The sequence below is a fragment of the Montipora capricornis genome, chromosome 13 (genome assembly GCF_036669925.1).
Source record: "Montipora capricornis isolate CH-2021 chromosome 13, ASM3666992v2, whole genome shotgun sequence".
Classification (NCBI taxonomy): Eukaryota; Metazoa; Cnidaria; class Anthozoa; order Scleractinia; family Acroporidae; genus Montipora; species Montipora capricornis.
In genome coordinates, this window is record NC_090895.1 from 17,282,130 (window position 1) to 17,292,206 (window position 10,077).

General features: G+C 41.5%; 1 pseudogene; it reads left to right on the plus strand.

Annotated features, from left to right (window-relative positions):
- Window positions 1-1,228: 1,228 nt before the first annotated feature.
- LOC138030633 (anion exchange protein 3 pseudogene) lies at window positions 1,229-9,574 on the plus strand (annotated as a pseudogene).
- Window positions 9,575-10,077: the final 503 nt, after the last annotated feature.

Genomic DNA, 10,077 nt, shown 5'->3' on the forward strand with positions numbered 1-10,077 from the left:
AAAGGAAAACATTACTAATAAGTTCACGAAGACCGTTGTCTCCCTTTTGGACCACATCCCTATACCTTTTCGCTTTCCTTATCAATTATGTAAAAACAATACGTGTCCTGAGACAGTGATTTTAAACTGGTCGTCGAAGTTTTTCTCGCCTTATCGCAACGATATGAAGGTCGCCTTTAACTTGTTAGCCCACTCTGTTGTCACGTTGTCCTTCTTTCTTTCTCAGTTTCTTTCTTTCTTTCCTTCTTTCTTTCTTTCGATTTCAGCTTCCTTATTTCTCAGCAATTTGTGTAGGTACTAAGTATAATTTCTTTCCATGATAACATATTCAAGAATTGCAGCTCATATTAAGCATTTTAGTAAACATATAATAATAAATATCTATTGTACAGCCTCCCGCCTTGATTAGCACTGCCACCTGCGGGATGGTTATCAAATCTTTACGGGTTATTATTGTAAATAAAGATTCGTTGCTGTTGTAGCCAATAAGAGCAAACCCCGTTTTCCCGCGCATAGCCTCGGAGACTGCACTTATTTGCATTGCGTCGTGATTGGTCAGGACGGAGTATATTCTTACTCTCAAACCGCTGGTACCAATTTATTTTCCGCTTACTTCGCCCACATTTTACAACGCGAACGAAATGGTCTAATGGGGAAAAACTTACGATGCATGCATGAGTGAGTGCAAAGATAAATTTTGAGATAACGTTTTCGTCGTCCTCGCCGTCCGAGTTCTTAAAGTCCCTAAAAACAAAATGTAGCGGACTCTGGCAATCTATGCGAAATGCCATAGGTTATTCCAAATGTGTCGCACCATTCCGCCAATTTCCGAGCCCTTGAATTATTCCCGAGCATCCCCGAAACGATATTATTGCACATATCTTCATGTCTTGAAAACTTGAAAATTGCTTATACGTTAAATTTAGTTTTTGCTTTTCGAGACTCGATTAACAAACGGCTATTATCACTTTTGTCGAACGAAAATCTGTATAATCGTATGGATGTTTTTGCTATTTTTCGGTGAGGAAATCAATAAGCCATTCTTTTTTGGGGGGATCTTTTTTTGTCAACATTCGCGTAATCTTCGAAGCGCAATACGCATTGTCTCCGCGCGCAGAACAATTAACGACGTCATAATTGTCTGAAAGTTTAGTTTTGTTCAGCCTTACCATGCCGAATTTTATGGCAAGGGCACGGCAAGTTTGTAGGATTTTAGCACTTCTATGACATGGAAATTTCTAACCCGGTTTCCAAGACATTTTCCATTCACTCATTTCACGAAGGCTTCGTGGAATTAGAGGAACTCGTCTCCACTACTGACAGAGATTTGGTGTGGAAAGAGCGCGCCCGTTGGATTAAATTAGAAGAAGATGTGGAGGAAAGTGTGAATCGATGGGGTAAACCACACATCCCTTGCCTCACGTTCCGTAGCTTAAAAGAGGTCGAGACAAATATTCGGAATGGAGTTCTCCTATTGGATCTCGAAGGAGGCGACTTGCCAAATATCTGCGAAGATATCATCTGGGAAATAAAATTGTCAAATAGATTATCAAGAGATGAATGTGATGCTGTTAGAATGGTTCTTTTGACAAGGCACGAACATCAATATCAAAAGAAAAGAGTCCGTGCCAAAAGTATTGCTCGTCGAATTTCGCAGATTATGCCACAAGTACAGCGTCAAAGGATAACGCCAAATCAAAATCACAGACCAGGCAACGTTGTAGACTCCTGTGTCTGGGATGCCATGCGCGAAAATGCAAGTTCTTCTGTGTAAGTAGAGTGTAGTTCATAATGATACTAGGGACTTTACGGGAGGACAGCGGCGACGTTAACAAATACCTTACTCCAATATATTATGACTTTAATAACGCCATCACAAGTATTTCGCGCTTATTCCACCTTGTTAACCTTGTACGATACCGGGGCGAATTAATTGGTCTTTTTGCGTTTCGAAAAAGCAGGACGCATTCTAATCGTGTCGTTTTACGAATGTCCTCAATGTTTACGCGGGCATCGATCGTGATGCCATGCGATTTCAGGGTTTGGGCGCCATCTTGGACTGGTTGACCGACGGGCACACATCACCGCATTGTAAATCTGTCATGCCACGACATCGCGTTCATGTCGCAATTCTTGCATGCCCAAATCAAAGAGGTAAAAATTCCCCATATTTCCACGTTGTTGGTTGCTCGGCGGTTTTCTTCACCTTTTTCCCAAGTGTATGCGTAGTTGTGTTGATTTATTCGAAGTATCACTTGCAAATATGACTGGGAAATCTGTACAATCAAAATATATCACATTACTAGAAATCCAACCTATTTTACTACTCCATGATTACTACTAGTTTATTTAACCAATAAAGTTCCTACTTTGCGGCGTTTTCGTTGTCGTAGCCATCATCTTTAGCGAGTTTAAGTGCTATTATGATTTTTAAAAAAATCACTTTCTTTTTTCCTTGAGATTTTGAAAGTGTGATTGCTTAACATTTGACTGGAAAAATTTTGAACTTTCATTTGTATCTAAAGGCTTTCACGGTCCGCCATTACTAACATTCAAAACTGACCGATTGGACCTCAGAAGGTTAGATCCAGGGAAAAGTGACGTCATTGACTCGCTAGCTTAAAATTTCAGCTTGTAAACTGAACTTATTATATATGCAAAACACGAGTTTTAAAGTCTGAAAGCCCGAAACTCCTGTGCCTCATATTAATTTAGCAGCGTACACACGCATAGTATCTTAAACTATGGAGTCTTTGACGTCATTTTCTCTTCGATCCAGCTCTCTCAATACTTTAAAGCTAGTAATGGCGGACCATAAAATGGGAAAAATGCAGTTAAGATAAACAGGCATATTTTTTAAATCAAGCATTTTAAACTTGAGTCACTTATTGTTTAGTTAAGGACGGTGTCTACTAATTCAAAGGTACTTTTGCCCCGGTTTATGATCATGCAGGAAATGTAGATCTTAACAATTGTTATTGAAATCCAAAAAGAAAATTGGGAGTAACCACGCATTTTTCAAAGATAATTGATGCATAATATTTGTAAAAAGCAATACAAAGCAATGTATGGCGTTCTTTCTCAAATTGAAGCTTAATTATCTCTCAAAAATGCATGGTTACGCCCAATTTTCTTTTTGGATACCAAGGGTACTTACTAAGATATACTTTCTCCGGATAGTTTTAAACCGTGCAAAAACATTACTGTATCAGTAAGCATCACTGATACGAAACCCGAGTATATCGAGATGCGCATAACGTATGCGCAACAACAAGAGCAGGCACCGTCCTAAACATAGTTTTGAAATCCAAAGAAAAAACAAGAAATGACTCTTTGGTCATAGTAGCACTTTAAAGGCAACCTCCACTAAAACAACAAAATAACTTTAAACCACAGAACAAAGTGTTTACAATTAAAATTGGTCAAACATTTTCCATTGAAAGCATTTGTATCCAAAAAAAGAGAATTTCAAAAACGTTTGTTTTGGCTTTCAAATTTCCCGGGCATCTCCATCTTGTATAATTGTGACGTGTCGTGGTTGCCCTATTGTTCTGAAACAAAGAGCGTTTGTTCTGGAACAATAGGGCAACGTGAAAGTCTCAAATTTTAGGTTTTGACGGTAACGTAAGCATACAAACCTTCCATTCGACATTTTTACACTGAAACCGCACGTACCAATTTTTATTTTTAGGATACTTCGTCACGTTGCACAACGTGAGCCAAATAGAATAATCGTGATAGCCTTACGATAGTGCAAAGTTATATATTGGAGGGCCATTCTCTTCGACGTCGCCGCCGTTACCGAACAGACGCACGGCAACATCAAATATATTTGTTAATCTTGTTCTGATGTATTTAACTGTCTTTTCAGACCAAACGTCGCAGTCATGGAAAGCCCACAGGTCTCTCCTACAAATCCCAAGGAGCTTGGTGCTAATCAACTATTGACCGACTTTGCCATTCCCGTCGCGGCTCATTTCTTGGACGACAAGACCGACCCCGCTGACCAAGCAAAAAAGACCAAGGGCTCAGACATAAGAAATAAACTCCCCAAAAATGCTCAAGCTACTACTGTACTGGTGGGAGGCCACGAAGAATTGTCTTGCGTGGTCAGTGCTTTTATCCGATTTGCTTCTGGTTGTGATTTAGGGGACTTTGCTGAAGTTAGCATTCCTGTCCGATTCATGTTTATTATGCTTGGTCCAGAGGATGTTAGCATAGACTATCACGAGGTGGGACGTTCCGTTGCAACGCTGATGTCGGATAAAGTATTCCTGGAGTCAGCGTACAACGCACAGGTACGTCAACGTACAAATAACAATTTCGGCAAGAAAAGTCACGTGCCTTAAATCACTAGTAGCCGAAGTTCTTACTGCAAGTTTGTCTTTTTCAAAAACTGACTTTTTTGTATTTAGTATAGGTAATCGCATGACTTTGAATGCAATTTGATATAAATAACGACCAATCAACGTTTCCAACAACATATTGTACGACCCCGAAGGGCGAGTGCAAATCTCTTCGTTTGAGAAATTTATAAGAACTTATTTATCCAAAATTGAACAACAAACCATGTGATTACTTCTTAATGATATACATGAAAAAGAAAGACAGGAAATCAAAACAAATGAAATGTTGACAGCGTTTAATAATCATTAATAATTCATAAGCCAAAAACAACAGAAATCGCTACCGCGAAGGAAGTTTAGATATGTGGTCTTAATTAGCATAACACTTCGCCAGCTTTGATTCCAAATATCTCTTAAAACTGATTCCTTTGGGAAGCAATCGGTTAAAAACGCGGCCTTTGGCCGCATTTTTTCAACTAGCTTCTCGTTGTTTGGATATCCGATAAAGCACTCCTTTTCAAGTTTAGGACAACAATAAAAAGCAAGGTGACACACGCTAACACCAACCCGGTGTGGCCAACACATGTATGGCATGTGAAGCTGCTACTTAAAGGGGTGCTAAACACACCCGTCTGGTATGTTAGCTACGCCATGCTAATGAGGCCCAAAGGCCGAAGCAGCTGTCCATGGCTGCTAATTGACCGGGTGAAATGGTTGTGCGCATGCGTGATGTGCTGGCCACACCGGGTTGGTGTTGGTGTTAGTGTCACCCTGCTTTTATTGTTGTTCAAGTTTAGGGGCGGATCAAGCTCCAGGAAGGGGGGGGGGGGGGGTCAATAGGAGGGCTAGCAACCCCCCATTTCGGTTCCTTTGTTTAAAAGTCAATTGCATTTTTTTTGGTTGATAAATAAATTATTTACAATCTTGCAATACGCAAGTTTTATTATTTCAAATCTGGACGGCTTCTCCCTTCGCATAGGATGTAATAAGGTACCACCCAAGTATCTGATTTCCTCGACTCATACTGAATAACTAACAAATCTATTTATTTTCTGCTTCCTTGTCTGCTTTTTATTGTATCTTTATTTTTGCTCAAACAGATACTGTTGTTCACCTGACATAACTGTGACTTTTTATTAATGCAAAACACTTAACCCATTGACTTCTGGGGGTTCCCCATTCTTTTGGAAGAATCCTGGCTATTCTCATTTCGGATTAGGGATAACGGAATTCTTGGAATATCAACTCGCAAAAGAACCCATATTCTGAAAACGGAATACTATTAACGAAGGTGACCTGGGAACTTTTGTATCCCTGCATGCGCCAGTTGCGTTGGCAAGACGACTGAAAAAGGTTTCCCGAAAGTTTGTAACACGAAATGTTGAAGTACGGCAATAAGTACCAGTTTTTTTGCCGATTTCCTCGACTTTTCGGTCTCCTTCATTTGCTAAAAACCTTAAGTGGGAAGATGACGAAGGAATTTGTGTACTTGTGGGTGCTTTGCGTAGTGCAGGACGGCGGCGTAAATATGCTCGGATACAAGGATTTGTCGAGGAAACCAATTAATGCCAACGTCATCTCCTTTGGCCCAGGCAAGCGCACTTTTTTTTTAAATAACTCAAACTTATAGCTCTTCTTGATCAAGGACCGGTAAAGAAACAGAACCGAGGTCAAGCACACCCGCATCTACGGCATACATTTTGGATCGATTTTCCATTCAAATTTTTACAATTTTCAAGCTGCCGGCGGACTACTGGCTGGCCGCGTATCATTTCCCGCCAAAACTTTCCCAAAAGAACCCATGTTCTGCCTATTCCGAGGAAACGGTATTCCGGTCATTCTGTTCATTCTGTTATCGGAAGCAGTATATGAGCGGAATAGTATTCCGTTCATTCCAAAAACGGCATAGGTCCCAAAAGAACACGAATACCATCTATTCCGTGTATTCTTATTCCGGAACAGCACCAAAAGAACGCGCCCTAAGTATGGCCGGTTTTGGCCGGTTTAGGGGTGAATGGGTACAAAGTCAAAATGGCAGCCTAAATCATCTGGACTTTGGTCAGAGTATATGCTTCGATTCTTTCAATACACTCCCCCCCCACCCCCCTCCGCCACTGTTGTTTGATATATTACATAAAGTTTGCTTGCAACAGATTACAACGTTTGTAATACAGGACTCGTTTCTCGGGTGTAGTGGTCGTATTAATTCTACGAGTGCTTTAGTTTCCAGTAAAACACTCCCACCTTCCATAGAACAAACTCTGATCTGTACTTAATCTTGTCATATAATAGCGTAAAGGGTCATATCATGAAATATACAGTGTATGAATGAGTACTGTAAGTCAAGCCTCCGGAAAGCCCCAAACCCATGGTGTATGTAACCACAACTAATAACCTAACATTATTGTTCATTCAAAATATTTCCCCGTTTCTGATTGGTTAAAACCACACGCATAATTCACCATAACCAGCTGCTGTTCACCAAATTTGGAAAGAAACTTCGTCATATTGAATCGATGACGTCAAAAGTGCAGCCCACTGCAGATTATTGAACCAATAACGTTAAAAGTGCAGCCCGCTGCAAATAATTGTTTATTAGAACCTCCAGGATCTGAAGCATCGATTTCTGCCTCGGTCAATTCCGGTCCAAAACGGATTTTGTCGGCCATTTTTTTCTCAGAGCTGCAAAAATGTTTCCAGCTCGGTTTGTTGCTAACGCGTTCCTTGATCATATTAGGTACAGCAGGTTTATGAACTGATAGCCTGTGTCCAGCGAGCCAATGAAAATCCTCGGAATCTGATATCCACAGTTCAGTTTTCAATAATGAATTGTATTTAAGCGTCATCTACATTTAGCGTTGGGGCACGAATCGGGGGACAATGTTCAGAAATCGAGTCATAGATAGAGCGAGTTTCAATGGAGTGTCGAAAAACCAAAAGCAAAGTAAGTACTTTGGCCAATCAAAAAGGACGGAGACAATCCGGTAGACCAATCAAAACTTGAAGTAATTACACGTAACAGACACAAAGCGTGGGAAAATGTGCACGCCCGAGCCACGATTGGTTTTGGTTTCACTTCTGATTGGTTGAAAAAGTGCAAGAGAACTTTGAACCAATCACTGAGTTAAGTACTGAAAAACCAAAACAATTGACTAATTACTTTCGACACTCAATTGAAAACCGCTCTATTTCAGAAGTGGAGAAAACCGGAGTACCGGGAGAAAAACGTCCCCGAACAGAGTGGACAACAAAAAAACTCATCCCACATGTCATGTTAAGTCTGGGAATCGAACCCAGGCCAGGGTAAGTGCTCTCACCACTGCGCCATCTTGCTCCCTAATCCCTTTCGGATAAATAATTTACACTACTATTACATTAATTATTCAGTTTTGGTTGTATTTCAGAGCCGACAGGACTTGCTCGATGCGCTCGCCAGCTTTTTGGAAGACAGCGTCATGATTCCGCCAGGAGAATGGGACCGAAATCTGCTCACTCAAACCGTGCCTATTTTAGCAGACCAATCAAAACAATTAGCTTCTGACAGACGCCGGCGTGGTGCCGTCAACAGTAATGATGTAAGAAAGAACACACTTCGAGAAGTGCAGCAAGAAATTGTAGATGATCCTCTGTCTAGAACGGGGAAATTTTGTGGCGGACTCGTCCGCGACGTAAAGAGGCGGTTACCGTTCTATGTTAGCGATTTTACAGATGCGTTGGACGTGCATTGTATTCCCACGATCATTTTCGTGTACTTTGCCTGTCTTGCTCCAGCGGTTGCTTTTGGTGGTCTATTGAACGAAAACACCGACGGCTGGATGGGAGTCACAGAGATGATCGTCGCCACCGCGTTATCTGGTATCCTCTTTTCATTGTTCGCCGGCCAGCCTCTAATTATAATAGGCGCAACAGGCCCGATATTAGTCTTTGAAAAGATCACTTTTCATCTTTGCGAGCACTATGGCATTGAATATCTCCCTTGGCGCGCATGGGTAGGGATTTGGGTCATGATCATTTGCTTCATAATCGTGGCGTTTGAGGGATGTTTCCTCATTAATTATTTCACGCGATTTACCGAAGAAATTTTTGCCCTAATGATATCAATTATCTTCATATATGACGCGATCAACTACTTGATCCAGATCTTTGACACGTTTTCGCTGCAAGATGATAACAACACGCTGCGAAAAATACAGAACGAGTCAACTTCAAACACCGCGCTCTTCTCGTTAATTCTGATGGTGGGAACCTTCTCGGTGGCTTTTAGTTTGCGGAAGTTGCGACACAGCCATTTTTTCGGACCAAAAACCCGATACATTGTCAGTGATTTTGGAGTCTTTTTTGCCATCGTTGCTATGGTGATGGTGGATTATTTGACAGAGGGTGTCTACACCGAAAAGTTGCAAGTAGCGGATGGACTCTCCGTGACGTCACCGAACAGACGTAACTGGCTTTGCAATCCCATGGGAGTTGAGCAGCCAATGAGCGCTGGCTCCATTTTTGCGGCTTTTATTCCCGCTATTCTTGTTAGCATTTTGATTTTCATGGAAGTTGAGTTCACGGGGGTCATCTTGGATAAAAAGGATCATAAACTAAAGAAAGGCATGGGGTACAACTTAGACCTATTCGTGCTGGCATTAATGGTTGGCCTGTGTTCTATCCTGGGTCTTCCTTGGATGTGTGCTACTCCTGTGCACACCCTGTCTCACTTTCACGCTTTGAAGGTGATGAGTACAAACCACGCCCCAGGGGAGCACGCTTGTCTTCTTGAAGTCAGAGAACAGCGCCTCACAAATATCCTCATTCACCTTCTCATCGGTTTAACGGTCCTCCTGTTTCCGGTTTTGCGGCTGATTCCAATCTCTGTCCTATTCGGCGTTTTTCTCTTTCTCGGCGTGTCCTCAATGTCGCACATTCAGTTGGTTGAACGAATCAAGCTGCTGTTCATTCCGGCTTCGCTTCATCCAGGAGAGAACTACGTGACGAATGTTAAAACAGCCAAGATGCATCTTTTTACAGTCATTCAAATGTGCTGTGTTTGCACGCTTGTCATCATAAAACTAACGGAAGCCGCCCCGGCATTTCCTTTCTTTATCATCTGCATGATACCCCTTCGCAAGGTCCTAGAGCGCGTTTTCTCCAGCAAAGAACTGGAGGCTTTGGATACCGAAGTCGAGGACTGTTACGACAGCGATATGGACGAATATGATTCAATACACGTGCCTATCTGAATGAAGGGCATAATTAGATTCGCATCATGGTAGCGTTGGCTTTGTCTCGAATGCAATAGGGTTGTTTTATAGGATCTGATACAAGGTAGTAATAGTTTCATTTTCAGCAAAGTAACCACACCGTTGTTCGCGCAATTTTTACAGCGTACAACAAAGACTTCAACCACGCTAGTCGGACTCTTTGGATTCATTCTTCACTTTCCAATTAAAAGGAAAATTTTATTCTTCTCAGTAAAAACTGTAACTAATATGGCTCCCAGCAATTAAATCATTAAAATGTTTTTTTACCTTTTACTTGTGCACTTGTCTGGAAAATAGGGCACTCATCAAGCACGAAGGGCAACCGGAAGTGATGTTTTCCTTGTTAACTCGTCTCGACCCGGAACCTCCATCTTCCATATTAACCCTCTGAGTCAACCCTTTCCGGTATCTTTTTATTTTTAGAAGCACCTTCCAGGGGGGCCTTAGTGGATGCTTCTCAGTCACAAAGGTCACATAGGTCA